Genomic DNA, 8,196 nt, shown 5'->3' on the forward strand with positions numbered 1-8,196 from the left:
AGCTGAAGCACCCTGGACCGCAGAGTCAGGCAAGGGCCACTTATAAAGTAAGAGGAAGTGGCTATACCAGCTGCATCGCTTCTCTCCCAGGTCAGCCCAGTGATGCATGCAGACGCTCCCCTTTGGCCTCTGGTTTCTCCAGTCAGTAAAGGGAGCCCGAAGTGAACATCCAGCTTCCCCAGCAATTGCAGGAAGCCAATCTCAGAGATCACTGGGGGAATCTGCAGGCTCGACCCCTTGAGGATGAAATAGAGATATAGAAGGGGTGGAGCTTACAGCAGCCACTGCTCAGATCTTGGCAAACCACCTTCCTACTTGCAGTGGCTCCTCAACAGAGATTCCAGCCAGTGGATCTGCCCATCTGCAGGGCTGAGCTGGTAGCCGTGTCTGGTCAGGGAGCTCATTTGATTAGGGTTTCCAGTCAAGGGGCTGTGCTGGCCTTGGAGCCTGTCATGCTGCCCAGCCCAGGCATTGAAGCAAATGTGCAGTCATGCTCGACTGCTGAGCAAAGCCTCCAGTCCCCACCAGTCCAGGATGCCTGGTCAGAGAACCTGGGCAGTCACGCAGCCCAGCCTACAGCCCCATTAGAGCAGGGAGCCAAGCCAGCACACTGGTGACATTATTGAGCATGCGTCTGACTCCCCGTAACCCAGAGGGCTACACAGTGACCCTGGGCAATCCACAGTACCACTGAGCTACAGAGCCTGCCTATAGCCCTACTGTAGTAATGTAAACATTTCACTATAAAAAAAAATCCACTAAACAGAAAAGAAGACAGTAATGCAATAAATGAGACAAAATGCTATATGTTATATATAGAAAACAAGTAACAAAATGACAGAAGTAACCTACCAGTTGTGAGAGATAAAGAAATATAAACATTTTAACAGGCCCATGACAAGTAAGGATATTGAATCCATAATCAAACACCTCCCAATGAAGAAAAGCACAGGACCAAATGGCTTCACAGGTGAATTCTACCAAATGTTTAAAGAAGATTTAAATTCAGGCTTCCCTTGGACTGCAAGGAGATGCAACTAGTCCATTCTGAAGGAGATCAGTCCTGGGTGTTCATTGGAAGGACTGATGCTAAAGCTGAAACTCCAGTACTTTGGCCACCTCATGCGAAGAGCTGACTCATTGGAAAAGACCCTGATGCTGGGAGGGATAGGGGGCAGGAGGAGAAGGGGACGACAGAGGATGAGATGGCTGGATGGCATCACCGACTCAATGGACGTGGGTTTGGGTGAACTCCGGGAGTTGGTGATGGACAGGGAGGCCTGGCGTGCTGTGTGCAGTTCATGGGGTGGCAAAGAGTCGGACATGACTAAGCAACTGAACTGAACTGAAACTGTTCCCAAAAACTGAAGAGGAAGGGAACACTCCCAAACTTCTTTTACAAGGCCAGCATTACCCTGATGCCAAAGCCAGATAAAGACACAACAAGAAAGGAAAACTACAGGCCAATACTGCTAATGACTACAGATGTGAAAATTCTCAACAAAATCCTAGAAAATTGAATTCAACAACACATCAAAAGATTCATACACCATGATCCTTCAGTTCTTTCTTTAGTGTCATTCCTTCAAATGTGGCTATTTGGCTCCCTTCCCCACCACCAAAAAACCACACATTTATGGTCAGCTAATATTTCACAGGGGAGCCAAAAATACTCAAAACTCAAACTGAGGTCTCCTACTTTGCATGTGGATTCTTTACCAGCTGAGCTACCAGGGAAGCCCCAAAGTGAAAGTGAAAGTCATTCAGTTACATCTGGCTCTTTGCGACCCATGGACTCTACAGTCCATGGAATTCTCCAGGCCAGGATACTGGATGGGTAGCCTTTCCCTTCTCCAGGGAATCTTCCCAACCCAGGGATTGAACCCAGGTCTCCTGCATTGCAGGCAGATTCTTTATCAGTTGAGCCACCAGGGAAGCCCAATATTGACAAGAGAGCCTAAATACTCAATAGGTAAAAGATAGTTTCTTCAGTAAACGGTGCTGGGAAAATTGGTTGTTACACACAAAAGAATAAAACTGGGCTCCACCTTACATCATTCATAAAAATTAACTCAAAATGTATTAAAGACTTAAATGTAAGATCTGAAACCATAAACCTTTTAGAAGAAAAGCTCCTTCACACTAGTTTTGGCTTGATTTTTTAGATATAACATCAGAAGTACTGGCAACAAAAACAAAATTAAATAGGTAGAACTATATCAAACTAAAGAGCTTCTGCACAAAAAAAGAAATATAATCAACAAAATGAAAAGGTAGCCTACTGGATGGGAGAAAATATTTGCAAATCATATATCTGATAAGAGATTAATATCCAAAATACATAAAGAACTCACAATTCAATAGATTAAAAAATGGACAGATGATCTGACCAGATATTTTCCCAAAGAATACATACAGGTGGCCAGCAGGTACATGAAAAGATTTTACTGTTACTAATTACCAGGGAAATGCAAATTAAAACCACAATGAGATATCACCTCATACCTGTTAGAATGACTGTTATCCAAATGGCAAGAGATAACATTTGTTTTTGAGAATGTGGAAAAAAGGGAATGCTTGTACATTGTTGGGGCAATGTAAATTGGTACAGCCACTATGGAGAACATTATAGAGGTTCCTCAAACTATTAAAAATAGAGCTACCATATGATCCGGGAGTTGGTGATGGACAGGGAGGCCTGGCGTGCTGTGATTCATGGGGTTGCAAAGAGTCGGACATGACTGAGCGACTGAACTGAACTGAGCTGATGATCCACCCACTTCTGGGTGTCTACCCAAAGAAAATGAAAACACTAACTCAAAAAGATACATGCATCTCCATGTTCATTTCAATATTATTTACAATCGTCAAGGTATGGAAACAAGTATATATTGATGGATGGATGGATATTTCATTGTGTGTCTGTGTATATACACACACACAATGGAATGTTATTCAGCCGTAAAACGAATGAAATTGTGCCATTCGCAACAACATGGATGGGCCTTGAGGACATTGTGCTAAGTGAAGTAAGTGAGACAAAGATAAATACTGTACTATCTCAGTTATGTGTGAAAAACAAAAAAACAAGCTCATAGATACAAGAACAGATTGATGGTTGCTAGAGGTGGAGGTGGGTAGGGGATAGGTGAAGGGAATCAAAAGGTACAGACTTCCAGTTGTAAGTCATGGGGCTATAATGTCTAACATGGTGGCTGTAGTTGATCATACTGCCTTGCATACTTAAACATTACTAAGAGAGTAATCTTAAAACTTCTCATCGGAAGAAAAAAAAATTTGTAAACATGTAGGCAACAGATGCTAACTAAACTTGTGATTACTTTTCAATAAATATAAGATCATCATGTTGTATACTTGAAATTAATACAGTGTTTTGTCAATTATGAAAAAGTGAAAGTAACTGAGGTGTGTCTGACTCTTTGAGACTCCATGGACTGTGGCCTGCTAGGCTCCTCTGTCCGTAGAATTCTCCAAGCCAGAATACTGGATTGGGTAGCCATTCTCTTCTCCAGGGGATCTTCCTAACCCAGGGATTGAACCCAGGTCTCCTGCATTGCAGGTGGATTCTTTACCTCTGAGCCACCAGTGAAGTCCAAGAATACTGGAATGGGTGACCTATCCCTTCTCCAGCACATCTTCCCGACCCAGGGATCAAACTGGGGTCCCCTGCATTGCAGGCAGGCAGATTCTTTACCAGCTGAGCTGCCTATACCCCAATTAAAAGTTATTAAAGGATATATAAATTTCCAGTTATAAATAATTTCTGGGGATGTAATGTATTGTATGTATATTTGATAACACTGTACCGTGTATATGAAAGTTGCTGAGACAGTAGATCATAGACATTCTTAACACATACACAAATCATAACTACATGAGATGATAGATGTGTTAATTAACCTTATTGTGGTACGTTTTCAACATATACACATATCAGATCACCACATTTTATAACTTAAAATCCCAAAGTGTCATATGTCAGGTATATCTTAATAAACTGAAAACATTTCATAAACAAAAGGCTGGAGTTGCAGACTGTTTATCGAGCAGAAATTTTTAAAGTATCGGTTGTTCAGTATTTGACCCTTCTGCTTGGATCACTAGAAAACCTGGCTCCCCTTTGACCCAACAATTACTCTTTTCCTAAAGCAGCCTAACTTCCTAAGGGGAAGTTGAGATCATTTTAAAACCATCAGGAATTTTGCTGAAGTGCAAACACCCTGGTGTTATTTTTCCCTTCATGGAAGAACAATGCGTACCTCTGATTTTCTGACACCTGAAAAATTTGTGATTTTGCTTCCTTGAGATTCATTCAAGTTAATATTATTTCAAAATGGCAAAAATTGTTAAAATATTATAGATAAGATGGAACCTTAAGGGTGCAGATAGGATTAGACCTGAACTTGATTGGTTCTTGCAGAAAAGGAAATCAACTCAGCAAACCACTGTCAAGTCAAGTTAGAAGCATTTATTAAGCACCTACAGTATGCAGAGCACTGTCTCAGATACTTTCCTCCCTTATGAACAGATCATTGTCTCTGCCATTGCAATCTCATGGGAACAACGGATTTAAGTAATAAAAATCCATGGTATAAGAAAACAAATTCTATAATACTTGTATAAGCAAAGTGCATCTGGGCCATCTTGGGAGGAGGAATTAATTCAATAACTGTTGAGGAAGAGAGTGGGAGGTGCGGAAGTGGAGGAAAGGATCTATTAATATAATAACAGAGAATAAAATCAGTATTTCCCTCCCCTCCGCCATTCCCATTTCTCAACCCCAGAGTCACCTTACCCTAGACTCTTTCAGAGAAAGGATGTTTGCCTCACATTTGCTCCTGAGTCACCCTCTGCAGCTGCTTCTGTGAGTCACTTGCTGCTTCCCATGGCCCCCAGCTCTGCTTTGATTCTCATCCTGGTTCCCACCTGAATGATCTAGGATTCCTTTTCTCATGACGATGGTTTCCATGGAAGGATATAAGATCACACTTCCTTCTGTGGCTCTTCTTTTTGATTCCTCATAACACCAATGCAGAACTTGTGCATATCTCATATGCTTAATTAAATGGCTGGTGAAAACTAGCGTGTTCAGTCGCCAAGTTGTGTCTGACTCTTTGCAACCCCATGGACCACAGCCCTCCAGGCTCCTTTGTCCATGGGATTCTCCAGGCAAGAATACTAGAGTGGGTTGTCATTTCCTTCTCCAGGGGATCTTCCCCACCCTGGGATCGAACCCATGTCTCTTGCATCTCCTGCATTGGCAAGCCAATTCTTTACCTCTGCGCCACCTGGGAAGCATCCAGTGAAAACTAGGGAGGCTTATAATACAGGAGGAGAAAAAAAATGGGAAGACAAATTATCATATTCTCACGGCCCAAGGGGAAACATTTTAAGTCCTCGGTAAGTGTCCTCTTGTGAAAATATCTTAGTTCCTAACTTTGCTCCATTGCTTGGACTTCAGTCTCCTCTTGCCACTTCTAAGAATGGCTTAGTTCTCTAGTCTTTCAAAGCCAAGTCCTTACTGCTACCTCACCCCATCCTTTGTCCTTGAACCCCGCTTGGATAACTCAAGGACACAATAGCTATGGCAATCCACTCTTTTAATTGGGAGACTTCAAGGGCAGCCAAGATGAGCTTTGCACTACAGGTCCAATCACTCATTTGAAGTCTCCATGCCAGGCTAATGTGAACCTCTGCACCCTCATCATTCTTGCAGTTTCCCAGTGGATAACTGTGGGATTAAACATGTCCCATGTTCCTTTTCTAGTAGAAACAATACTTTTCAAAGATGGTGCCCTCTAAATTTATGTTAAAGATAACAAGCTTTTTCTAAATTTGAGGCTGTCTGCCTATATGTATTCCCCTGATCACAATGGAAATAGCACTTGACAGTTTTCCAAGAAGTTTTGATTTTTTTTTCTTACCTTCAGGTAATTTCCAGAAGCCTACCTGTGCTTCAGAAATAAAACCTACCATAGTACCTCACCAAGCAACAAGACCATCCATCCTGATGGCCAACATTAGCTACAGCAAGATGAAGAGGAAGCTTTCAGAGCTCTTTCTTTGGGCCGGGTTGACTTCATGGGTAGTCCTTTCCCGCTAAAGGATCTCTGTTAGAGTAAAGGAGACAACGGAATGGTGGCAAATGGCACCAACCGGTATAGGTGCCCGGGCTTCCCAGGTGGCACTAGTGGTAAAGAACCCACCTGCCAGTGCAGGAGACCTAAGACACGCGGGTTTGGTCCCTGAGTAGGGAAGATCCCCTGGAGGAGGGCTTGGCAAGCCACTCCAGTGTTCTTGCCTGGAGAATCCCATGGACAAAGAAACCTGGCGGGCTACAGTCCATAGGGTCACAAAGAGTCAGACAGTACTTAGCACACACTGGACTGTAGCTGCCTGGAGCACAGTGACCCCACACCCTTCTTTAGGGTAACAGAATCTACCCCCTTAACCTCAGGGGTGGACCTGAAACCAGTGTGAGCCAATCATGGTTCTTATTTTCAGCCGCAAGAATTCATCCAAGGATTGGAAACATGATTTAAACCCAGCCAATCAGAGTCCTGCCCCAGGACTTTTTTAACCTAGTAGTGATAAGAGAAGCCCCTTTTCCTTCAGGCATGATGAAAGCCCAGGCCTGGCTAAAACTTTGTTAACCACCACAAAGAAAGAGCCTACTTTCTACAGTAAAACAGAATAAAATCAATATGCTTATGGTAGCAGAATGAGATCCAGAAGAACCGCAGACAGTGTTGGATGTTTGAGTGCCTGGTTCCAGTCACTGAGGTCTTCAGAACTGCTATAGATCCTAAGAATCATGTCTCAACTCTCTGAGTTATTTCAGTATTCTTTTTTTTTTAATGCTCAATGTTCTTTTAATTTTGTTCACATTTTACTTAAATTAGATTGAATTGAGTTCAAATTGCAAGCAAAATGTTCCTGAGATTGTACCCTGTCCAGACCAAATCGACTTCTCTAAAGGTAGGAGTTAAGATAGGAAAAGTTACTCTTCTTTGGTAAAGGATTTCTGACCATGCTAGCATAATATCACAGGTCCTGTGTATCCTAATCAACCTGTTGTTAACTAGAGCTCTATGGGAGGCCCTGGCCAGTCCTGCTGGGCTCATCCCCTCCCAAGTACAGAAGCCATTTAATTTGTGCTTGTCTTCAGGATGTAACTGCGAAACAACCACACATGTGGTGTCTAGTAATTATTCAGCAACCTTTGCTCAGTGGGGCAAAGGTGATGTGGCATACTGAAACTGTGCTTGGAATCTATTTTAGCCAAGTGATAAAGCTTGCTGAAGGCTTTTTCTCTTCTTATAATAGTTTCTGGGAGTCCACACTGTGTTTACAGGGATGGTTTCCCGCTCATCTTGATACAGGGTACTGTTGGTGCTGCTTTCGGTCTGAAGGAGCATCATTCTGGAAGCTGTTCCTCCTGTAGGCTGGCAGACAGTAGAGCAGCCAATACACTACACTACGGTGTGGCTGAAGGTGGTGATGATTGTGTACTATCCTGGGCATTTCACATTCATGGAATAGGGACTGGGGCTCCGTGCCAGGCGCTTCTTCTTGGGTTTCCTCTTCTCCTCTGGAGAGGGATGAAGGAGAACCTTTGTGAGAGGCATGTTCTTGTTGGGAGATCATCACCACCAGAAAGGTCTTCTTATAACTTTATAAAAAGTAGGATAGAGGGTTTTTCTGTTTGTTATTTGGAGTGCATCGCATAGCATGTGGGATTTTAGTCCCGCAACCAAGGATCAAACCCATGTCCCCAGCAGGGGGAAGCACAGACTCTTAACTGGACCACCAGGAAAGACCCTAGGATCAAGTTTTGGAGTAGGGTGCTTGATGAGAAGTTTTGTAGGTCTCTAGTTGGGGCTTCCTGTTTTCTGAGAGGATAGCCCTGGTCCTGTAGCATGCCATTGCCACTACACCAGGCCTGTCTCCTATGAAGAACTGGGGAGATCCAAGGAACCACATTCAACAAATCTCCCAGCCTGATACTTCCTGAGGCTTTGCTGTAGGTGGTTGGTTTTTTTTTTTTTTTTTTGGTGGGGGGGTGGGGAAGGGGAGGAATATTACAACAACATATAACTTATGTAACATTCATCTGTCAATTGACAAACTCTCTGACCCTATGAAGAACTACTTTAAGGTCACAGAAATCAGGAA

General features: G+C 43.1%; 1 pseudogene; it reads right to left on the reverse strand.

Moving 5' to 3' along the window:
• Nucleotides 1-7,369: 7,369 nt before the first annotated feature.
• On the reverse strand, nt 7,370-7,649 carry LOC138422825 (small ribosomal subunit protein eS27-like; annotated as a pseudogene).
• Nucleotides 7,650-8,196: the final 547 nt, after the last annotated feature.

The sequence above is a fragment of the Ovis canadensis genome, chromosome 17 (assembly GCF_042477335.2).
Source record: "Ovis canadensis isolate MfBH-ARS-UI-01 breed Bighorn chromosome 17, ARS-UI_OviCan_v2, whole genome shotgun sequence".
Taxonomy (NCBI): Eukaryota; Metazoa; Chordata; class Mammalia; order Artiodactyla; family Bovidae; genus Ovis; species Ovis canadensis.